The sequence below is a fragment of the Pseudopipra pipra genome, chromosome 6, assembly GCF_036250125.1.
Source record: "Pseudopipra pipra isolate bDixPip1 chromosome 6, bDixPip1.hap1, whole genome shotgun sequence".
In the NCBI taxonomy this organism is placed as follows: Eukaryota; Metazoa; Chordata; class Aves; order Passeriformes; family Pipridae; genus Pseudopipra; species Pseudopipra pipra.
In genome coordinates this window covers 35061960-35087545 of record NC_087554.1, presented here as the reverse complement: position 1 = coordinate 35087545, position 25586 = coordinate 35061960, and the positions used below count along the sequence as shown (strand labels likewise).

The 25586-nt window shown below is 37.6% G+C and overlaps 1 long non-coding RNA gene across 4 annotated transcripts; it reads left to right on the top strand.

The window, feature by feature from the left end:
* The first annotated feature begins 618 nt into the window (after window positions 1-618).
* Window positions 619-25586, top strand: LOC135415951 (uncharacterized). 4 transcript variants are annotated; one of them, XR_010431357.1, is made up of 6 exons: window positions 619-1469; window positions 12223-12340; window positions 16962-17187; window positions 23756-23867; window positions 24548-24595; window positions 25208-25586. It is a non-coding gene; the product is annotated as an uncharacterized LOC135415951 (long non-coding RNA). The 4 variants fall into 4 exon arrangements; XR_010431356.1 differs by lacking the exons at window positions 12223-12340; window positions 16962-17187 and adding an exon at window positions 22667-22757 and having other exon boundaries at window positions 624-1469; XR_010431358.1 differs by lacking the exon at window positions 12223-12340 and having other exon boundaries at window positions 624-1469.

The window sequence follows — 25586 nt, the reverse complement described above, 5'->3', positions numbered from 1 at the left end:
CCAAATAGGGAGCCCCGCGCAGCCCCCGGGGGTCAGCGCCTCCGGGACCGGAGTAGGGAGGTGCCTCCCGGGCCGCCCTCCCGGCCGCTGCCGCAGCCCGGCTCGGCCCCGGCCCCGTCCAGCGCCCGGCGGGATCTGCGCCCGCCGAGTACCGGCTCAGGTGCAGCCGGGAACGCGGAGCCTTGAACTCTTGATGCTCGGGCTTGGTGGAGGGTGCGAGGGAAGCCTCACGGGTGTTTTCTCCTCCGGCTTTTCATTTTTCCACCAAAAAAAAGCCATTCGAGCTCCTATTTAATCAACGAGCCATGAGGTTACTTCGGTGCCAACAACTGAGGCTCCACTTCTGCATGGAGGCAGCAGATGCTGCCTGTATTGCCTTAGGAAAGAGCAGTGCACACTCAATTTCTTTTAAACTTTGATGAGCACATGCAGCAAAAAATGTCCTTTTCTCCACTTTTGGCTGACATCTATAGCACAAAATGGAATCTGCTCATTTATGTTAATATGCTCACTTATGTTAATATGCATATACTTAAACTCTCCATTTTTGCTCTTTTAGTGCACACTGGATCAGTAACAGATAGTGATGTCTAGGGTGGAGGATGAGATATGGGAAGAGCTTGGACAAAAACCAGCTATGGTATTAATGTAATGTGACAGTTGTTTTCCTGCTCAGTTGTTGAAACATCCACATTGATAATTTGTTCCAGTGGTGGAATCTACAAAATCCATGTGTCTTTAGGACTTTTTTTGTTGTTGTTGTTAAAAATAGAATGACTGGAGAAGCATCCTTTGAGTGGGTTTACCCTGGTATGTGAAGGCAGAGATTGTCAACTTGTGTCCCAGAGAAACTCATTATAGTACAGAGTACAGTGTCCTTCAGGAGCTCGTCTTGTAAACTGCCCCATGTCTGTCTGTGACACAATGTGGGAAGGGGGAAGAATTAAGGTTTGAGACAGAAGGGAATGGTGAGATGCAAAGATGAAGAGGGGAACACAAATGGATCAACTGCTTAAACACAGGTCTAGTTTATTAGGTGCCGTACAAGGGCTGGTGTCACATGGCTATCTACATCACAAATTAAGTAGAAGGAAAGAGCCTGTGAATGCAACCCAACTTGCAGTCTGGGGGCTTTGAGGGGTGTTGGTGTAAGCGATCTTTGCACTGTGTTTTGGCTCTGACAAAGTGCGACAACTTGAAATCACCGACTATTTGTTTCTAAACGGTATCCAAAGGGGGCGTCAGAGACCCTCAGACTTTAATTTCTTCTGAAATTGGAGATAGTGGGATCTGTTACTTTGTTTCTAGCACAATTAATAAGGTGGTTAGCTCCACCCCAACCCCAGTTTATCTTGGGGTTGTGCCCAATTATGAGCACAACTCTGAAACAGATGGTAGCAACAAACTTTTTGGCCATTGATAGCTCCTGCTTTTCTTTAAATGCCTTGAGGAAAGAGAACATGTTACAGGTGAGACACTATTTGTGTATGGAGTTATGTATGTATATTTAATATATGAGTATATATAAGTATATATGCACATATATATATTATATGCATGTATATATCTGGGTATATATATATGTATATATTGTTGGGCTTTTTTCTTAGCTACCTAAGAAAGGCTGTGTAGGTCTGTGAAATATGAAAGGTCAAAGCAGCAAAACATGGTGCTTCAGTACCTCTTCTCTGGACAAACTTTGCCTCTTTGTTTTCTTTGTATTGATGGAAAATCGACCAAAATCAATAATGGTGGAATAAGAACCCCAAATGAGTATATATTTATCTAAATTAATTAGGCTCAGGTAACAGAGAATTGGAAATATTTTAGTGATAGTGCTGTTGTGTATTTATATAAGAATTCATATATATACAAGGATTTATAAGCATATACACCCTGGCACAGAGCACCATTTCAAAGACAAAGATACTTTACTGTATTCTGCTTTCAATTTTAAACAGTCAGCATATTTTACTCCATGGTAAGTTGCTATATGTAGTTAAATCTGCCTCTTTTTTTCCCCTAGCACATCTTTTCTACAGAAACCATGTATTGTGAGGGATTGGCCAGCTTCTCCAGCACTAGAGATTAGTTTACAGTGTTATCTCAGCTGTTCCTCGGTTCAGAGGTGTTGCAGTATTTACATAGAATCCCACTGCTGATAGCTGCATTGAATTCCTCCTCAATCAGACCCTCTCTGTCACATCCTACATTCCCTTTGGCTAGAGAGAGACAGACTGCTGACACTGAGACAGAGCCAACCCTCACTGCAAAATCTAAATGAAACGGTTTGTATTTTCTTATTTACTTTCTAACTAAATTTATGCTTTCTCTACTATCTTCTCGAATTTTAACTTTCTAGTCCAACAGGACTCATATCTAGAATTCTGATGCACTTGAGAACTCACCAATCCACACACCAACACACTCCCATATATTGCAAGGTCAATTGAAAAGGGCACCACACGAAGTATGGAATTCCAAAATCACATTTGCTTCTTTGTAGCCATTTGAAAACTACCCAGGTAAAGTCACTCCTTTAGCCAAAATAATTTTGCTTTCTGCAATAAAGTGTTATTACAGCCTCAAATAAACCATATAAGCAAACAAAGAAGAAAAACCTACTGAGGTATGTTATGCAATGTCATCTAGAGGAAAAACACTAGCATCTGACTGACCAGGGTCCTCACATGCTGTGAGCATTTCTCATTACTTAGCTATTGGGAGTGACCCCAGAGACAAAGGGAACACAGGCAGTATAGGCTGTTGGGAGAGCAGATAGATCTGCAGTGGGCGTGATCTGCATGTACCCTAGAACAGTCTGAACACGCAGGAGCCTCAATGAAGCCTCAGTGTGTACAGTTATTAATGTGAGAGCAAAATGTGTGTGTGTGTGTGTGTGTATAGATATATATATGAGACACAGGCACATATGCAAAATTGGATGTGTTATTCAACCAACAAGACTGTTGTGACTGCAGCCAAAATCAGAACAAGTTCTTACCTCTGTGTGGTAAAAATGTGAATTAAAAAAATCACATTGTGATCTTATGATGCCCAGAAATCTTCATGACTGCTATTAGACTAAAAAAAAAAAAAAATTAGCTTAAAAATATAGCCTTGATTTTGAAATCTTTGAGGCATAGAACACTTATTACAACAGACTTCAGATCATTTACAGTAGTTAACATTGCATTCAAAAAAATTTTTCCTATAGATGTCCCAATAAAATGAATAAATTTTACATAATGCACCAAAATATTGCAGTATACCCTGACCTAGCAAGCTTTAGAGCAGACAACTTCTCACTTAAAATCTGCTATTTCTAAATTCAATGGATGTTGACATATAAAATCTGTCCTAGCACAGAGCCAAATGTTACCTCTATTAAGCCTCAGGCCAGTGTAATGTTTGGAAGAAATTTTGCTTTTTCAAGAATAAGAAGCAAATGTCACTCTGACAGGTTTTCTTGTGTCTCATGATAGCTGTTTGGAGCTATATGGGCTTTAGAAATATAAGCAGCATTGCAGCAGAGTCTTACTGATGGGCAGGAGTCCTGATGAAATGAAAATACCAAACATGCAATATACGATGAAAATCACTGTCATGAAGGAGTCATATGTGGTTATCTATATCTATGTCTATATTTTCCATGTGTAGTTATGAACATGTGTGCATATGCAGACATATAAAGAGAAGCCAGAAAAGACAGTTCTGCAGTCAGCAGCAATATGAAATTATTCCCTATGAAACTACTAAACTGTTAGGTTTTGAACCTCACAAGTGAGAAATCTTTCACCTAGAGGAGAGCCTTCCAATTTAATAATCACGCTGTCTGACAAACTTCTCCAGAGAATTCTTTGGGTGTTTCCCTTTCTTAGTTATATCTCATTCACCCTAGTACTAACCCATGTTTCATAGTTAATACATTCCTTGTCTTCTTAGCATTTAAACCCTTCACATAGTTGCAGGCTGTTATCATCTCTCTGCGTCTTTCACTCACTCATGTACTGCTGCACATCTATAATTAACCTAAAACATCTTAAGTGTGCTCTGAAAGCATAGAATCATGAGGTACGCACTGGGAGTTAGAGATGCAGCTAAAACATCTTGTTATGAAGCTGAGAGAATTAGGCACAGACAGTGTAAGTGGAGGTGAGTAGCAGCGAGAGAAATTTGTGCTTCTAAGTCTGTGACTCTCCAGAAGTATTATTTGCCACATGTCACTTACAAAGAAAGGTTGAGATTCTCACTTCCATTATGACCCCTTTGCAGGGGAAAGAGAGCTCAGAGCACGCCAGGAGATTTTGTGTGCCTGCAAAGGAGGAATGTCTTGCTTCAGAACGGCTGCAGATCTCTCACCAGCCAGAGTGTGACAGGCATGACAGAGTAGGACTCCAGCATTTCATAGTGTGAAGACCAGTCTACTCTGAAATAAAACATAGCCCAGGGAAACCACTGTAATTTAGGGTCTTCAGGCTATTTTATGCACAGAGGGACAGGAGTAGTTCAAGATGACAGAAATATGTCCAGAACACTTCGGCTGTTGCCAGCAGGTATCTCAGTTGCCTGTCCTGTGCAGTGTCTCTGAGAGATACCTGCCCTACATTAGAGCCAATGTGCAGTATTTCTATCAGTATTTATAAATCTCATTTCTACTGTTGTTAGGGGGTTTTTCCATCTAGAAAACACATCTGACCTAAACATCAGAAAAAACGGAATATGAAAAACAACTTGAAAAATAACTTTGTGTGTGTTTATTCAGTATCACACAATCATCATTTGGCTGCTAGTACAGTGTCAGCACATAAAAATTCCAAAGGCAATGGCTAATTGCTAATTACTAGATGTACTAAAGAGAGTTGGACAATACCTTATATTAGGAATATTTCCAAAATCCATCAGTGCTAAAGGCTGAAATTTGTGACTATTTTTATTTAAATTATATTTCCTTCTTATATGTGACAGTAAAAAACTCACATTAGCAGGATGGTCACCCAGGAAGTGTAATGAAATTACATGGGACCTTAGTAGATATTTAATTAGTATATACATTATTTAGATTAATATCTAGATATTTAAAGATGACAAAGGAGAACAGTGAGAAAGAGAGAAAAAACACAAGACATAGACTCAAAAATTTGCAGCCAAAGGCACTTCCTCATCCTGATTTATGCCTCACTCCTCCTCCAAGCTCATTGCGCTCTTATTTTTTTGCCATAGATTCTGCACCTGTCATGTTCTATAGAAGGGGATCGGGACTTCATAGCCTATCTATGTATTGCTTTTCAAATTTAGCATTTCACAAACTGCTACCAGATCAGTGCCATGAGCAGATGCGAATCTACTACCAGTGGTGGTGTTTCCAGCACACTGCTGTACCCTTCCAATGTAGTCTAGTTCTCTACTGTAAGTCCTTCTACAAGGTCTGTGAGTCACAACCACCACGTTCAAGCTGAGTGGTGCAGTCGACACACCTGAAGGGTGGGATGCCATCCACAGCAGTGTGGCCAGCAGGTCAAGGGAAGGGATTCTGCCCTTCTACTCCAGTCTCATAAAACCTCACCTGGAACACTGCATCTAGCTCTGGGGTCCCCAACACAGGAAGGACATTGACCTGTTGGAATGAATCCAGAGGCAGGCCACCAGTTTGGTTAGAGGGATGGGTTACCTCTCCTATGAGGAAAGGCTAAGAGAATAGGGGTTGTTCAGCCTGGAAAAAAGAAGGCTTTGGGGTGACCTAATTGCAGCCTTCCAGTGCCTGAGAGGAGCCCACAAGAAAGATGGAGAGGGACTTGTTACAAGGGCATGTAGTGACAGGACAAAGGGGAATGGATTCAAACTGAGAGTAGGTTTAGATTAGATATTAAGAAGAAATTCTTTACAGTGAAGGTGCTGAGGCACTGAACAGGTCGTCCAGAGAAGTCATGGGTGCCCCATCCTTGGAAGTGTCACAGGCCAAGTTGGATGGTGATCTGAGCAACTTGGTCTAGTGAAAGATATCCCTGCCCATGGCAGGGGTGTTGAAACTGGATGGCCTTTAAGGTCACTCCCAACGCAAGCCATTCTATGATTCAATGATTCAATAATTTGAAGCAAAAGGAACCTGAGTCTGCCAGCTGCTGCAAAGTACTGTGAGAATATCCAGATTGTTTCTCAGCTGCCTTTTGTTTTCCAGAATCAGAGACAGACGCCTCATAATTACAAGAAAAACAACAATGAAGCAGTCTATTTTAATTTCATTCTTGCTAAGGAACTAACTTTTAACAAAGGAAACTATCAAATACTTGATTTTCTGTTAACCTCTCTTCAAGCCTTTACTTGTACTGTTTGTTAAAGCTGGAGGAGCAACAATTCTTAATCTGCATAGACCAAGGTGAGAAGGAAGTATTGCTTTACAGATGAGAAGCTGAGGTTCAGCAGAACAAAGAGACTTGACTGAAGTCACACTGGTTTAGCAGTTTATGTAAGAATGGAATCCTGCTTCAGAAGCACACCATTAAGCAAGAAGCACACCATTGCTCTGAGGTACGAGTACATAAGGCTTTCTGAATCTGTGGTGTACACAAAAAGAGTTTGCTTTGCCACAATATCCTTTTGAAGAAATGTTGTATCACAAGACCGATGGATTCTACTGATGCTATTAGGAACACAAAGATTTTTGATGAGTCTTAGAAAAATGTGACGATTCCCACATGCAATTTTGCAAAGTTGTAAGATGATTTAGATAAAAACATCTCAATTATTAACAAAGGGTGTAGCTGCACCATGATATATAAAGAAAACATTGCAGTAAGTGGATTCAAGAGCAGAACTGGAGGATGCTGACACTGGCTCAGAACTTTCTGGAAAAAATTATTTATCTTGCTAAAAAACCAGAGCTTCTTCAAAACATGTTTTACTCCATTTTTCAAAGAATGCTCTCATTTCAGGTCATTTAATTTTCTTTAGATTGAAAAACTCCACAAACGTACAGCATTATTTTGCAGAAAAGCACTATTGGAATTACAAAGACAAAATTTTATTTGATAGAAACTATTTTTTTCCCAAATTTTGTTTCTGAGTATTTTCAGGATTTTTGCCCCTTAGACAAATAGAAAAAATATTTTTATCTCACCTTCTTCAAAAAATGGAAAATTATCTCAAACATGACAGTTTACAGATCAAAACTAAAACTGTGATAACCAAAACGAAAATGTTCTGGAATCTCGCTGATCATTAGATTCTCTTGAAAATTGAGCAATTAGCAATTAAGCAATTGGCTACAAGGTTGCAGAAGCTTCCACAAAGTTACCTTATAAAGAGAGTTTATGTAATATAAAAAACATACTAAAAGTGTAAATTCATATATTGTGACTATGTATCATGTTATGAATGCAAATTTTATCCACTTTTTGTCATTCATTTCTCCTTATGGCCAAAAGAGAGAGAAAGAAAGAGAGCGTAAACATAACTCAAAAATCTAGACTTTCCAGTGAAGGAATAATTATGTAATATGGGTTCCATTTTCTGGAGTTTCAGTCAGCTACTGGATCATGAATTTTACTTTCACAGGGCATTCATAATATGTGTACCTTTTTTGCGCAGGTATGGCCTAGGCACATTTTTTTACTAGCTTTTATGAATAGTTAGTTGCACAGTATGTTTTATAAAAGATACTCAAATATTTACAAAATCAATATCCTACCATGAGCTATCTTCAGTAATGGTGTCTTAATTTCAACCCAGCATTTCCATAATACATTCAGTACAACTAATAAGAATCCATACCAGACTGACATTTTTAATTTTAACAATAAAATATATTTGTAACATGACAACAGTACTGACAGACTTTTAAGATCTCAGAAGCTACTCCTGTTATGTGCATACAGGCTAAAAGGATACCACAATGAAAAATAAAGTTCAACTGAAATGAAAATAGCAAAACCACATTTTAAGCCATTCAGGATGCTTAGGGATGGAAACAGTTTCGGGAGACTAAAAGGAGATTAGTTCTAGGGTTTAATAATTTTCTAAATAGTGTTCTAGAATGACAGTGGGAAATAGTTTCTACCAGTACTTATTTTGTCACTTATTTATCCAAAGTTCTAACTACAGAAGAAATAAATCAGGGTCTCCCTCATTTTTCGTGTTAAAATGTTCCATTTTATATAAGACTAAGCATTTACTAAGACTTCATTAATATGACAGAAAACGGGGCATTTCTGAGTTGCCTGTAGAACAGAGTACTGGATTTCCAAAGTACTGGAATACTTTATTTGAGTTACTGTCATCCTTAACATAGGAAGGCCTGTTATTGGCTCATCAAACTTGGTAATTATTTACGCTTGATACAAAGATGTTTAAAATTCAAATTTCAACTAGCATTTTGTATAAAGCTGTCCAGCATATCCTGCAGATAAGAGTTGTGGGCAGCAGCAATAGACATTTCCATGTAAGATACCTCTAAAGCATAGGTAAAATTTCTAGTTATTGTCATTCAACTTGTAAAGAATTGACAGAAAGGAACTACCCTAAGCTTGGGAACAATAATTCATTGCATGTGGGGTTTGAACCATTACAAACCCCTGGAAAACTTCTGATCAAAAGTGTCAAAATTGAAAAGATGCATATTTAAGGAACAGGTAATCTACCTAAAATCTCAATAATTCAAGATCAGAGAAAGTACCAGATGGCATCAGTAAAATCTCATTGGCAAAAGTTCATCATTTAAGTCAACTGGGGAAAATGTTGCTGAAAATACAGTTTTAATCTGTCGCCTTAAGCATAGTAGATGTTCAGAGAAAGAAAAAGGTCAATTCAATGGTTCATAAAGAAATTACTTCCCCATAAAATATTTTCCAAAATAATACACACAGTACAACCGAAGGCAGTCACCACAATAAAAATCTAGATGTTTTTCTACTTTGCAAAACAGTATCAAAACTTACAGGCCACAAGGTTGCCCTCAGAGGAATGACTCTCATGACAAGCAATTGTTTCTCAGTGCAAAATGTCTTGGATAGACCAAGATTTGACATAACTTGACATGCAGAAAATTTCAAAGATAGCATTCTGACTTTCAAAATGAGATAAAATGGCCCTAAGATAAATAACTCAGTAAAAATCAGTAAAAAGAACAGTTACTTGCTGAGGTTTCCAAGTCATCTCACATATTACAGGTGGAACCGACACACCTATGCCAGCTCTCCAGATCCTTGCTGAGTGACAAGCAATTAAGAATTAGGTACTGCAGTATCTCCAGTCTACCTTACATCTAGCACACTCTCCATATTTTTTGAAAGTAGCAAGTAAAATCTATGATGCTTTAAAAGAAATACATCATTTTAAAGGTAAAGGCCTTAAATACATAATCTCTTGTGACATGTAAATTTTTTTCTAAGGTTTTGGAAACTGAAAAGGAAGCTCATCTGCAGATTTCATTTTTATGTCATTCGTGGTCAAGCTGGTTCCCAGTGAAGCCTCTATGACAACTCAAGTGAAAATTCTCTAAATGGCTGCTGTAAGAATTAAACTATTGCACTCAAAATGCAGGGAGTTTCAAGTACTCAAGTGCAAGAAAAATGAATTAACTACAGCAAGTTCAGAAACATGATATGTTTGAGAGAAATTCTTTAGAAGAAAGTTTAAGGAGTTGATACAAATCACACCAAAAATCTTAGTAAACTCTTACTGACTTTATAGGTTTTGGAATAAGCCCAAGACGAGTTGTCTATGTGTATTGCTTTCCTATCAAATTAAAAGGAGATAAAAGCTATTTATAGTTAAATAAAAGGCATAAACGCCCAAGGATAAATAAATGTTTATTTGGTAGAACTATAACTAGCATATTTACTCTGACCATGAATTATGAATCATTGTGCACCCTACAAACCTGTTAATTTGTCATCTTCAAAGGATACTGTAGGAGTTCGAAGCCCAGCAGGAACTGGATAGTCATATTGAACTAAGTGACTGAAACATTATTTTGTTGACTCAATTTCTATAACACCAGGAAGTAGGTGAATTTCCATACAAGCATAAAATAAATTCGAGGTTAAATAAATAAATAATAGGATGGATGCTGAAAATATCATGTCTAAATATATTCTGAAAATTTGAACAGTTGGCCTGGAAGCATATAAACCAAGTGAGGCCTTAAAGCCTGAACATTAAGAGAAAAAGCTAGAATATGCACTGTAATTACAGTCTTGGGCTAGCTAACAACCCACCTCTGTCCTGAAGTCAGTAGTTTTCTAACTCTTTAGAGGTCTTCCAGTTTGCTATAACGAAGATGTTCATGCTTCTAAGTGAATTTTAAACTCCTAGAATTCCTGTGAGGTTTCTATACATGAGACAATGAGGTACGGATTATAATTGATAAACAGGAAATTGTTGATGAATCTGAAAAACCGCTCCAGTAGTCCTCAAATTTTCCACTTATCACCCCATTCTACTGGGTGTTGGAGCATGCAGTTTTACAGATGACTTTCACAAGATCAGATAGTTGTCAATATGAAGAAATTGCTTTGCTTAGCCATATATTCAAAGATGATGTACTTGAAATCTGTAGAAAGCTGTGCTGGTTTCAGCAATTATACCCACCTGAAGCCACAGAGTAGTGAGATTCTGAGTTCAATTATTAACAAAAAGGAAATGAAATACTGGAGGCCTTACCTTTAGGAAAATTATCTCTGCAGTATTCAAATGAAAATAAAAAAATACAATCTTGAACACAGGAACAAAAGGGAGTTGAAAATCATAGCTCAACATAAATTCTTGGTTTACTTCCTGGAACTGTTAGGAGAATGCAGTTGGATATAAAAATGTCACTGCTTCCAAAACAACCAATATGATGTCATAAAAGATTAATTACTTAACCTGGAAAAAATCATGTGGGATAGGTGAACTCTAAATGGAAAAATAAAGGAAGAAAAGATCCTAGTCCTACATAGCACCATAGACAGTTCAGTTAGGGAAAAGAACATTATAAAAGGTAACTGTTAGGTAAATATGTCCGCAAGCAAATTTTTAATAAAGCTAAACATGAGATTATTGCTTTTGAATGTTCGCGAGTATGAATGGACTTTTATTTGTAATATAAATTCATTTTAATGATATTTATAGTTACAGGAGGTTTGTTGTATTTTATTCCCTTTTTTCCCAACATTGTTTTTGGAGGATTGCTTCTTTAAGGATGAATTGCCACCTGGTGCTGGAGCGGGGAGGAGGGGAAAAAAAAAATGCAAGAGGGAAATGGTATTTGTTTGCTTTTTCTTCCTCTCTTCTCTGGGACCACATGGGCTGTTGCCAAGAGGGTTAGCAGGGCACCATCCTTTCGTAGGGCCCCAGCTGCCACCCCTGCCACTCCCACTGAGCCCAGGCCCGCTGTCCGGACCATCGGATCACCACCATTTCATATTGGAGCAGAGGGAACCCACACAGTGCTGGCATTGAAGCAGTCTGGGGTTGCCACCTCCCCAGCTGCTGCCACCAGGGAGAGAACGAAAGTGAAACGATCCACCGTCACTGTCCATGCCCATGCTGGGACCCCCTGCCAGTGCTGGGACCACCGAATTTCTGTCACCCCCAGCCCAGCCCAGCCCAGCTTGGCAAAACATCGTGCTGGAATCACCTCATAGCAGAGAACAAAAGGTCCCAGACTGACACTGTTGCTACAGTTAAAACCTGAACTTGGCCAGGTGACATAGAGCGGGCAGTTTAATAGTATAAGTCCTTGTGAACAACACAGTTTTCCTCCGCCATTTTTTCCCCTTTGTCCCCAGCAACAGTGTCAGTCTGGGACCTTTTGTTCTCTGCCACGTGGTAACTCTGGCATGGTGTTTTGCCACACTGGGCTGGGCTGGGCTGACGGCAATTCGGTGGTCCCAGCACTGTGCTAATACCACCACAGAACTGGTTAAGAAGTTCTGCCAGAATAAAGTTAAAAGAAGTTTTGTTATACCTTTAATAATGAAATAATTTTGGCCTGGATTAGAACATAAAAGGAATTCTTTCTAACCTAGTAGCACAATTGTATATGAGCTTGTGTAAGAGGGTGACAGATTTGTAAATGTATTTCATTGTTTACATTAAAAGAATAGGCAAAAAACACAGAGGAAATGTAAAAAAATGGAGAAGAGAAAGATGAATGAAGAGGAATTTTTGTTTCAACTAACTCTACTGTTGTGTTAAATATTCTGTAGCTGTAACAAAATCTCCTTCCTTTCTCAATTTCAGAAAAAATAGCAACAAATTAAGAACATTTATGGAAGTCAGGTGCTCTTTGGAAGAAATGTGTTTGAGGCTACCGATGCTTGTTGTAGGAATATTTAGACCAGTGGTTTCCAAGTGGGAGGTAAGGACCCAAGGGGGTGCACAAGACAATGCACTGGGGTGCAGGAGGAAAATATTTTTTGTACCATTAATAGATAAAATTATATATTTGTAAAATTTTAAATTTTTAAAATAGTGTTTATTTCATTTTTATCTCATTCACTTTCCAATTTTGTCTTTTTGTATATTTCATAATGTACAGAATATATTATTACAGTAGTAATCACACATAAGTTGTACATTAATAAATATACATAGATTGGATATGCATGTTCCAACATTTTTTGCTGATAGGTGCGTGCAATCAAAAAAGTTTGGAGACCACCAGTCTAGGACACTTACTGCTGAAGGTCCATTCCTACAAGGAAATAATAAACAGCAGGATACAGTCAAAAATGTGATCAAGGATGGCTGAACAAGTAAACTTAATAACATAAGGTTTAACAGACTGTGATCCAAAACACAACAACAAAAAACCAAAACACAATAGCCCCTTAAGACATACTCAGCACAAGGAATTCTACAACTGTTATGTCAGGCATAAAAGCAACTTTATAAATATAAAAGGAAATTCATCAAAGTAAAGTAGCTAAAGGGGAACGTAGAAAACATAATGAAGGAAAATAAAATCAATTCATGAAACCCGAAATTAAAAATTATCAAAAATCTTACAGGGAAAAAAAGAAGATGCAAATTACAATGGACTAAACAAAAAAGCAACAAAAATAGGAAAAAATAGAGGAAAGAGTTAAGGAGAATAAAGGTGAATAATTAGATTAAGATTGAAAGGAAACAGGGAAGAATGGAGGCTGTTCTGGCAGACGTTCATATCTGTCTTTATTGTTGAGCTCCAAAACTCATTGGAATACAAAAGGATTTGAGCAATCACCTACTACTTTTTAATTTGAGAGAGGTGGGGAGGGAAGAGCAAAGTAGAGAGGTGCTCATAGAGATCACTCAACATTCTAACTCACAGTGTACCTCTAACAAATCCCTCTGGGATTTGGCGTCATAGACACAGCCTGGACACAACAGGTACCCTGTGGTACCAACTGGATATGTAACAGAAGTGAAATAAAGAGCTAGTGAACTAATACTCCAAAACTCCCAGAATTTAGCTGCTAGACTTAAGCAGTAACTTAAAGACGTTTGTATATTTCAGATTCCATTTTACCAGTCAGTACAATCACTGCTGGAAGTCATATAATAATATTTATGATTGAGAAGGTAATCTAATTATAACATTGATTTCAGAAAATGTATTTCCATGCAGAACAAAAAATTACCACAGACAGATATTACAAAAGCAGCTTTCAATGAAAGATCTGATTTTTCAGAAATTTGTTTCAATTCTGTTTGATTATTGTGGAGCTATAAAAGAGGAAGAAAATAGAAACTATCCAGATAATTCTGTTTGTGCTGAATAAGTTAAACAAAAAATACACTTTCATTCCAGCACTTAAAAGCTTCCCTATTGGGAATCCATCACATGACCACACACTAATTTTAGGGTTTGAGTTTGGGTGCATTTATTTCTCTCATTTTCCATATCCAGAGCACATACTGTGCCCAATCTAAATCTCATATTTAAACCTTTTTATATTAACATAAATGTCAGATGAATGTTTAATGTCTAAGTTTTATCTGCCTGCTCTGCCCTAGAAGATTTTACAGCTCCCAAGTTCAGTGTTAATACACAGGGGAAGTTAAATGTTTCAGAGAACAGAATCAGCAAAAAACTCCCAGTGAATCACCTCAGTCAGCATTGTGTTTTCTCTGATCCTATCCTCTAAAATATTAAACTTCTCCTGTGTATCATCACCCAGTTCAGCATAAGATGATCCTTGAAGATTGAGGCTAAATGAGGACAAGGATATTTCTGAAATAACATTGATCTTCAAAGCTTAGATGATTTTTCTTACCAGTCTAGATACACAGCATGAAACTGCCTCATAAGAGCTCAAAAATCGCAGAATCAGAGAATCACAGATTCACAGAATATGCTGAGTTGGAAGGGACCTACAAGGATCATCGAGTCCAACTTCTGGCCCTGCACAGGACACCCCAAGAATCACACCATGTGCCTGAGAGCATTGTCCAAATGTTTCTTGAACTCTGTCAGGCTTGGTGCTGTGACACTGGGGAGCCTGTTCCAGTGCCCAGCCACCCTCTGGGTGAAGAACCTTTTTCCTCATATCCAACCTAAAAATGCGTCAGTTGCGACCAACTTTATTTTACAAAGGCTTTTTAAGTACAGTAGCTTATTGGTAAATAGCACATGTAATCCTCTTCTGTTCTTACTGTGGTAGAAACACATATCACTACTTTGCAAAACCAAGTTCAAGGTAGTTCTAGGCAGAAGCTATTACAAGAATAATTATAGATACATATACACAGGACTGAATCTCTCACTATACGCTAATGGTTAGGTATGTCCTCAAAAAGAGGAAATGAAAGATGTTTTGGGGCTGCCTCTCTATCTATGCTTTCCTTTCAGTACTTTAACAAGTAACTGCCTTATATATAAGTTCTGTAAACTGGCCTTGGACATTGTTCTCTAAAGTGTAGGCTAAAGAAGATGGACTCTCTGGTTTCCTCAGGGATTTTACTGTGCCCTTCTTCATCGCAGAGTTTCCCAAGACTCCTGCAGAACAAGATGATACATTAATATCCACATATGAAAAGCTCTGGAATAGATTTGATTGTAATTAAAATCCAAAATATCACACTAAGACCACGTCCCTGTAGTACCCAGAATGATACCAAGACCCCTGCTGAAGAAAACATATGCAATCATTTAATTTCTATTTAATCAGCAACCGTAAGAGAAACATTCCTGACTTTGTGTGCTTCACTTTGCAAGCATGATATACTTTCACTGAACTGTCTTTGCCCAAAGGTTTCAGGGAGACAAAAAAAGGAAGCTGAAATTTAGATGCAACGTCATATAACAACATAGTGCGTTTTCCCCAACAAGGCTGGTGTCTTTACATTCACAGGAGTAATAGGTTTCCACAAGCGTGTTGAAGATAAATATCATTCCTGGGTGTGTTGGTTTTCTCCAAGTTTTTCGACTATGTCTTATCAGCCCTCCAACCTCATTCTTAACCTACTCACAGTCAAGTCCAGCTCCTCAATATAACCTTGTCTGGCTGCTCTATCCTCCCATTTTCAATCCTCTCTATTTAATTAGATTTTAACATTAAGTTGAAAGCCTGAGAAATGCGTACATATCTACCTTCTCCAAGTACGTTATCATTACTCATTTTCAAAACAATAGGTACAACTTTTATTGCATATTTTAGGAGACCAGCCTCTGGATTGTTAAGGTTTCTCTGACATGCTCAAGAGAAATTCACACAGTTAAAAATTAAGAAAACTTTGTTTAGGATTACCAGAGTAAAATATGAAATCCAGCAGCATAGAGCTGAATGCTTTTCTGTTGCAGAGCTGTCTCCATTGACTAACACAGGAGCTTGCCATTGTACGCATTCTAAGTGTGCTGCCTCCCCAAGCACGCGCCCTTCAGCAACACTTCGTTTAATTCATCAAGTCCTATCAAACCAGTGAGAGGAGAAAGGAATCCATAGAGGGCACACAAGGCTATGCCTATGGGCCAGCCAAGAAACACCAGCACAGTGAGGCAAAATAATCCCCACACTAAGCAACTGAAGTCTGCCATCTGAAACCAGTGACATGGAAAAGAAGGGTTAATTTTGACTGCAAGTGGATATAGGGATATATAGATAGAACTCTCTTTTTGAGATGCCAAAAAAATCTCTTTTTTGACTTTTTTTTTTTTGCAGGTAAAAAAAAGATATTTTCAGTCAAGAAAAATCTGTTTCCTGTATTTAACAAAAATCTAATTTAAAAAATACCAAGTCACATATGCTTTCTGGGAAACTTTCTAAGGAAGAAAAGACCAGATTCACTTTAATCTGTAGTATTGTAGACTAGAATGACTTGGATGCAAACTGTTAACATAGCTTTACAGAGATAAGTTTCATGATAAAATATGGCTATAGATGAAGAATAGAATTAATGTTTGGAATATAATACATTTAGAATATAATACATTAAGAAAATCCCAGAACTAGAACTATGGCTCTTCCATAAAGCTGCAGAACTTCTCAGGCTGTCAACATTGCTTATGTTCTGGCTTAATGAGAAATAGGTTGCATACGACTGTACCAGGTTAATTGAGTTTACATATCTGCTGGTTCTTTTCATTATCACCTACTCCCTGTGATAAGATTTCAGACTACGTGCTTTTTTTAACAGATCCATCAAGACTATTATCCACCAAGACTATTAACAGTTATGTCCCCAATGACTAAGATGTGTTGTGAGTTGTCAGAGCATTTTATTTCTGCCTTGCTTATTCTTTCAGCAGTCCAGAAAATTGCAGATATATGTATGAAAACGCCATACAATCCAAAACACAACCTGGAATTTTCTGATGGTCTTGTGAGATGTCCAACTGTGAAATAAACCAAGAAAAATGATGCAATAGAAAGATAAATTGATCATATCTAAAACACTGCAACATTTCTCAATGTTTCATTTTTAATAATTTATAATTGAGATTTCACAGTAAAAATACAAACTGGGAAGCCCCAAAACTCAGAGTTATATATGCTCAGTTTCAGGTGGGAACACCTCAGATATCTCCTTTGGGCTGGGGAGTTTTACACTGGATGATGTAGTACTGTGAGTCACAGGATACTTCAGGAGTCTTCGACACCTTCCAAGATGTTGCACCTGTCTCTTATGTCAGTGCAGCTGAGTCCATTATGGCCCATTATAGCTCATCAACAAGAGATGAATATCTTCAGTGTTCCAGGGAGTTATCACAGCTGACTCATCTGGGTAAGGAAAAAGAAACACTACCCCACATCACAGAGTTTGCCTCTTCTTACCTTGTTCAACACCCAGCTCGTAGCCTGAGGTGTCGGATGTGCACACCTTCAGCCCCTGGCCTGAGTGACCACTCTGCACACTGCTGATTGAGCCATGAACACCAATAGTACAGTCCCCTACAGCACCTGGGTGGTCACTGCAGGTGGTTGAATGTTTGAGTCATTAATCACAGCAGTTCAGTTTCTTTAAAGAAGGCAGAACACCAAAAAGCCCAAAAGGCATATTTGGAGAAAAGAATAAAGGTGGACACCAGAACTTCTGTGTATTCCAGGACAACCAGTTACACAAACACTTCAGGAATTCCTCAAATCCTCCAATTTCCTTAATTCTGTCTTTTCCATCTTTTTACTAGATGACAAGAACATTCTCTGATTCCCAAGGAATGTTCCATGTGTATTTCTATTACCACATTTGGTAATATTTAAAAGGCATCTTACAAATACTGTTGTATAGACAGCTTTTTATAATTCAACTATATTTATGCCTCAGACAGTTCTGTTAAAATCCACTTAGGCTATATTAAATCTTATCAGAGTGAAATGCTCCAAGATATTCTAAGTAACTTTCTTCTTACTGAGGTATCTCAAAGTCTCATCAAGAATATGAATTAAGCATTTAGTTTAACAAAACATCTTGTAGTCAAGGTAAATACATGGTGATCTGAACTGTGTCAACATTTTTTTCACAGTGTATATGAAGAAGTGGGTTTTTTTCATACATTTATTTCAGCACTGAAGTTGCTAAACAAATATTTTGGTTGAAAATTTATGTATACAGATGTCATGATATTCACAGTTATAATGCTGCTGGCAAACCTGACAGCTTGCCAACTGAAATTTTAAACACCCACTCAACTTAAGCAGAAGAACAAATTCCAATAAAGAAACTGCACAGTACATAACAAAACAGTGGCACTATGTCTCCATGCTTGTATTTGCAGTGCAGACCCTTAATACTAAGTTGCAGATGGCTTTTTACTTTCTTCCAATAGAAAACAAACAGGCTAATCTTCACTCTGAACATGTGATTGCAATGATATTGCAAATTAGTGCTCAATTTCAACTAAATGCACTAGTTAAATAGCTAATTAAAACTGTATTCAAACATCTCAGTTGCAAATATATTCAAGATGTCCTAAATCTGGCTTCGTGCTAGAACAAGACAAGAAAGTACAGTCTTTCTTGTACTTTTGAGTCAGTGACTTCCCTATTTTAAGCAGATTTTATAAGGGTATCTGAAATGGTGATAGTCAAAAAAATTAATGAAAACATTATGAACACATTCAAGTCTTTTCTCAGAATTACCCAAAAGATTGTTATGAATAATTGTTCCTTGTGTTTAAGATTGCTGATTTAAAAAGAACACTGCAAGATTCAATGGTTTTTGCTCCATCTATTGATATCTATACAGATTAGAGCCAGACAAGAAAAAAATCCCTACCCAAACCAAAACAAAACTTTTGTGAATACAATGGCATTTAAACATAGAAATCTAAACCCATAACCTCAAAATCTGCACGTCTCTTACCAAGTGCCACAGGGTTACATGGCTCAGGAGGGACCTTGATGTACATGGCTGACATTCAGTCAGGCAGCAGCAATTTGGCAATTTAGGCCAATTACCCCTTTACAGATTTCTGCTTATGAGCACATTCATTGTTTTTTCACATCTTTGCATCTGTCAGAGGCATACCTTGCTGTCTCAAATGCAAGCAAGGCTTACGTCTTTCCCTTCAACTGTGTGTGGAATGTGGCCATATTTAGACTGCAAAAAGCTGCAGCAAAAAGCAGCAAAACTCATTCAGCAAACTGTTTCCAAGCTGAGAAATAGAAGGCCCTATCAACAGCAAACTGAGACAGGTGAAGGGTAGGGGAAGATTCCCACCAATGCTTTTCTGGTTGACTTGAGGAAGAGAGCTTGGCTCTGCAGGCATGACTGTGAGAAGAGTCGCAAACACTCTTCCTTCCCTCCCTTCTCAAAGGAGAAAAGTAGCCTAAGGTGGAAAGAGGTGCCAACCGAGAAAATATTTTATCAAAGCAGATGTATTTATAGTTCATGTAAAAGATCTTGCTAAAAGAAACATGAAACTGCTATTACATTCATAAATTAAAGCCTAACCACTGAGATATATATTTAGCTTACTGCAAATTACTCGGCATCTCCTCACACTATTCTCATGGTATATTATGCACCTCTGATCTAACAGTCTCACTAGTTTCTACTTATTGACTTCCAGGTCCCAGTTACTACAGTCATGCAATCCTTTACACAAAAGTTTGTGTATGTAATAAAGCAATTTTCAGGACATCTTTATATTTGTATGTATGTAAACTTAGTATCTTTAGCTAAGGTCTAAAATAAGTATTCTTGATCCAAACCCTTATTAGCTTGGGTAGAACATGTTTTCCTCTAGTACTCTGCTTTGCTGGCAGAATTCAGAAACATAGGAGATGGACTGCCTTCTCCACACCTTCTCCTCCATGGTATAGGAGTATTAGCAATAAGAATAACTTACACTGGCTCTTTATTCCACTGTATTCATTTTGGAACACTGTAAGGCACCATTTCTAAGTGGAATAAATAAATCCAAATAGAATAAACTTGCAGGACAAACCCTTTTACATTGTTTAAATTGAAAGGCTTTTTGTATACTAACACAGGTAAAAAGCATGGGTACATATTCATTCATAGTTCCTTATATTGAAATAATACTAAAAACCTGTTTAACTAAATAATTTACAAATTTGGCTTTACCTCATATTATGTAAAATATTAAGTTTTGTACTGACAATATCAAGCATATCCCTTTGTGATTACAGTAAGATATTCTCTTTGGAATCAACTTGATATATATTTACCACTACACAAGGTGTGCATGTATAGTTCCACTGATACCTGTGTTTCAATGGATAAAATTTAAAACACTACACGTGCTCTGTTTGCTCATTTTTTGATTCCATTTTATAATGATTGCATCAGCTCAGAGTTACAGGAAGGTACTGTGCACAGGACTGAGCACTGAGTGAGTCAGGAGCAGCAGCTGTCCTCGGTGCCTCGTCTCATTATGCAGCTCAGACTGACAGAACGCCAGTGGGGGAACACTGCAGGAGCAGGGAGCAATCTAGGACAACTGTCCCATCATTGAAGTATCTGTGTATGCAGGAGCAAGATTAGTTCATAGTATATTAGAGATCAAATGAGATAAAGAAATGAGCCTCTGAAAATTTCTTAGCATTTCTTAGCTCTGAGTAGAACTAGCAGGTGCCTGAAATATGGTCAGTCTGGACAAGGAAAGAAATAGTATGACACTACATCCTTCACCAGGATAGGAAAGCAGGGTATTGAGCACAATTTTAATAGCTTGAACTTCATGAGGGTTATAGTGAATAATCTTTACTCCTGCATGATGCACTGTGAGACGCACTTATGATGCATCTATGATGGTCAGTTTTCAAAACTAGAACTCAAGTGGTAGCACAGGAATGGTTCAACATCCAAACATATGTAATCAGAGCTGGTCACTTTCAAGTTTTCATTTTTTATGAAACTCCAAATCTTGAATTTCTTTTCAGTGCTAATTGGATCAACAAACAAAACAAAGCAACCCAGACATTTTAAACATGCAGATATATTGGGGGTTTCTTCGTGTGTGTGGGTGTTGTGGGTTTTTTGGTTGGCTGGTTAAGGGTTTTTTGTTTGGTCTTGGTGGATTTTTTAATATCGTACCTTTTACTTTCTATTTTATCCCTTGACTTTCTAAAAATATATGATTCACGTAAGGGAAAAGTGCATTACTGAAGGCAAGTGCTTGAACAGTTTTTGTTTGTTTTTAAATAAGCAACCAACACAGTGCCACATTTAATGCAACCTTTTGGGGAAAGCATTGCTTTGTGAGAATTGTCATTACATCCACAATAACATTATTTCCTAAAAAAATACCCCACAGAAGTTTCAAAATACCCTAACATGTTTTCTGTTTTGAAAATCCATAATTCATCACTTAAAGTTCACGTAAATACCATTCATTGCAACAGTTTAGATACAATGTTACATATACGTATACAATAATAAATATATAATGTTTATAATATATATAAAAAATAATGTTTATATAATAAATGCAGAATTTAACTGGATGCCATGGGTTCTGTCCTTGCTCTCCACAAGATTTTTCACTGCTAGACACCAACAGAGGTAAGAAAAGCCAGACCAATACACAGTATGCTATCAGTAAAAAACAGTCCACAAAATAAGAACTCAAAATCTTCTTGAAGGTGAATATGTAACGTTCTCCTCTAGGATCTGTATGAATCCACAAAACTTTTAACAGATACTTTAATTTCAGTAAATATTTCAATCAATCGGAGAATAGGAATTTTCAGTATATCTTTCGCATTAGCAAAACCATTATCTCACCTTAAATTTAGTAATTATTAGGTTTTAATTCAGAGCTATACAGAGGCAATATTTTTGGATATTTGGATATGCATGAGGTCTTTTCAAACTTAGGTTGTATTTACATACATTACAGCACTTTTTTTTAACTCTGATCACGTTTCCAGAGGTTGTCAATGACAGACAGCAAGACAACCCTTCCACAATTGGGCTTTTCTTCATCCCACTTAGTTCTGTTTCAATGTTCTTTATGTGTCCTCAGCACAAGAGGATTGTTGTGAGTGACTTCTCCCCTGACTCAGCTTTCAAAACATCTGCTCTCAATTTAGAAAACATGGTATTGCCCAATAAGACATGACTGCTGATGCCAAAAATCACTCTGAAAAAATAGGGCAAGCCTAAACTGCTGTGGCTGGTGGTCAGAAGCAGAATCTTTGTGCCTCTATACTCAGCTTCTCTCTATGCACTTCTGCTGCTCCTGAACTACTTCCTTTACAGTAGTTAAGATACGTTCTGTCCCTAACGACTCTCCCATCTAAAAATAAGTGCTCTTGACACACAAGAGATGTCAGACTAGCACAGCAGGATGCTGAAGCGTCTCTGGATGCGTAACAGGGCTTCTCTTACATTGGGTTGCAGCAATTTAGGAATTCACACTTGATAAATGTGATAAGGGCGGCTTCTTTTTATCTCTTGCAAATGGTGCCAGGACTGATATATTCCTGACCCTTATTTGGCAATCTATCTTGTTCTTTTATGCTGTTCTCTGGAATCATAAAATTCTAATGTTTTATTAGGCAAACCTGCACTCGTATATAATTTTTTCACTGACATGTATAGATGAACTATGTAATTGACAGGAGCTAGCTCAATGTTTTGCTTGGGTCTACATTTTCTTAAAAAATACTCATACAGAAACATACTCTGTTTACTCTGACAGTGTTTCTCAAGCAGAAGGATAATGCTTGAACTCTGGAAAGTTTCTTACTTATAGCTGAAATGACTCCAGCTTTTTTTTGAATCTGTTTTCTAGATACAATGGTACAGCAACAGGCCACTCTGCTTTACACTTAAGTAATGCTATTACTTGATTCAAATATCCTTGTCCTTGCTCCTTTTTCAAGGTGAGTGAAAATTGTAACGGAAGCTGAATGAAACATACTATCTTTCTTAATAGCAACATATTACATTACCCCTCATATGGGTTAGATTAAGCTGATTAAAGCCCTACCAAAGCAAGGCCCAGAGAAATGATCTGTCCTTGTTAGGACACAACAGGACACCTTGTTAGGACTCCTGCCATGGGAGTGGGGAAAAAAAAAAAAATCACTAACTCATTACTGCAGAAACTGAGAGTGAGTAGTATTGCAGGTATAGCTTCTCTCTTTCTTCCATTCTCTTCAATGTAGACATTTTGTAGATGCCTGTGTTTGCAGATTTTGGAAGTTTGAGTACTGTACTTTTTCAGAAACCTACCAAAAACTTAGGAAATTACATGGACCTACAGAGAATACTTAGCTGAAAGCCTTTCAAGAATGTTCTTTTCTAATTTGCAATGGAAACAGTATTGTTTGAAAATGTTATAGCATATTGTTGCACTGTTATTTGGCTTTTCTGACAGGTACCTAAGCAACCAATACTCTGAGAAAAAGGATTGTAAAAGAACTATACTTGAGAAACTGTATAGCAAAGGAAGCACTAAGGGCCATAAAAACAGCCTCCAAATTCCCCCCAGAACACTCACTTTCTATTAATTGTTTCTACTGGGAGGATTACCATGTTTGGCAAAGGAAACCATGTTGTCATATATCTTAACAGCACTCACAGCTTCTTGACTGCTGTGGGCTGTGATTTATTGTTCACTAGGACATGCGCTTTTGTCTGCTTGCTACAAGATTTCATGTGTAACCTAATTCTTGTTTCAGTAGAATTGTATGTCATCAAGTTTATCCAGTATGTGATCACCACTGCCTCTAGGTCTTCTTTTAAAAGAATTCAGTGATTTCAGAGAATAAAACTGGTGTCTCTTGTCCTGTAAGCAAAGCCATTCTGTCAGAAAAACTTAACTTCTACTCCTCATGAGAATACTTTTCTTCAGGATTCATATCCTTTTATGTCCCAGGAAACTGCACGGTCCATTCCAAGAGGGAAGGGAAAGGGCCAGATGCTTGGTTCCCCTCTGGAGGAAGTTGGCTCCTTCAGTACTCAGTATCCTCTAATAAAACAAATTCAAGGTAGGTTGGGAAAAAGTAATGATCTTAGGAGTTTATTATAGATTATATATATTGTATGTCTTATATTTATTATTGTAAACTTCTTATTGAGACCTCTAGCTTGTCTCTTCTTTCCCCCTTGGCAAACTTTGTCCTGAACTTTTTAGAACTGACTTACCCACCGCCTTTGCCACACTGCCAAGCTTTCTTTTGAAGTCCCATAGAGACTAAAACAAAAGCAACTGTACTTTGAGAGTGATACCAAGGCACTTTCTTTGGTAATACCGACACCTGCACTTACTGCGCTATTTCAGTCACAGATGGAAAAGGGCCTGTACTTATATAGTACTATCTCAGCCACCTATGGATGACAGAACCCAAGTGAACTGCTCTTTACCTTTCTATTACTGGGTATTACAGAAATGAACAGACATTGCATTACAGTATCATTTTTACATTAGCAGTACATTAGCGTCCAAGGGATTCTTAACTAGTCTTTAAACAAATCTGGAAAGTAGTGCCTATGTTGCTTTACAGGCTTAGTGTAACAGAGGAAAATTAAGCAATTCATGTAAGGCTTAGCTAAATTAATATGAAGAAAAACCACTAGTTCTTTAGTTTCACTCAAATGTCCTTAATGGATTTCTTATTATACAGCTTTGGAACAATAAAGTAAAGCAATTTTATATCTTTTCCTCCAGTTCATACCCTTAGAGGATCCCGCCCTTAAGCAGACTTGGATTTTGTCGGTAGGTTTTCATGCACTGCTATAACTCTTTGCACTAATGCTTGAAGAGAATTTTTTAAAAACTATCTTAACGATTTTTTTCACTTACTTAAAGATTCTGCCTTTTTAAAATAATTTGTGTAATTTCTTTTAAATTTTCAATACATTTAGTTTAACAACTGGATCTTCTTGTGCACTAGAACAGAGATGCTAAATCCTAACTAAATATTGACATTGGAAAACAAACCATGTAGATCAAAATTACAGTTTTAGATTCCTTCACTTCTCTCACCTACTCTTTCTTATAAGAAAATGTAAGCAGAACATAACTTTTCCACTATTTTGGTAAAAAAGACAAAGTTTGTTCTTTACCAAAGATTAAAAACAGAACTAAAAAGCTTGGGGGTAAAAGGCCGCAAACTTCTGACCTAATACTCCAAATCAAAGCCTCAAGAACTTTCCAACCACTGCTAGAAGAAAAACATGATTTTGCCAAACTTTTGAAAATGCATTTTCCTAATCCTACCATGTCCCTGAAAAAAGTCAAGTTTAACATGTGGAAGATGACATTAAGAATAGCAAACAACCTGCTTTGCTCAAGTTACCTCAACAAAACCTTCCATCTCTTTTACAGGTGGTGCTTGGTCCCTCAGAAAGCTGCACATAAGGGTGTTCAAGCTTTTGCAATTGTTTGTAGTTTGATTGCCTCTTCCTGCACCTTAGCCAGAAACAACCTTCATTACAACTCCACTCACGATTTCAGGGCAACACTGAAGTCAAGGACAACTCTTGTCCTGCAAGGACTCAGCCAAAGTGACCACATAGACCTGGGACTCGCACACAGAACTCAGCATCACACAGGTAGCTGTGCATATTGTTCATTGCAAACTGTGCACAACTCAAAAAGGTCTTTGAAGCTCCTTTCAACTTCAGGTGCTTGCTAAAAGTCCTTCTGTCCTAACTATTGATAGAATCTCTGTCAGTTAAATTATCCAATTTAGAAAAAAAGAAAA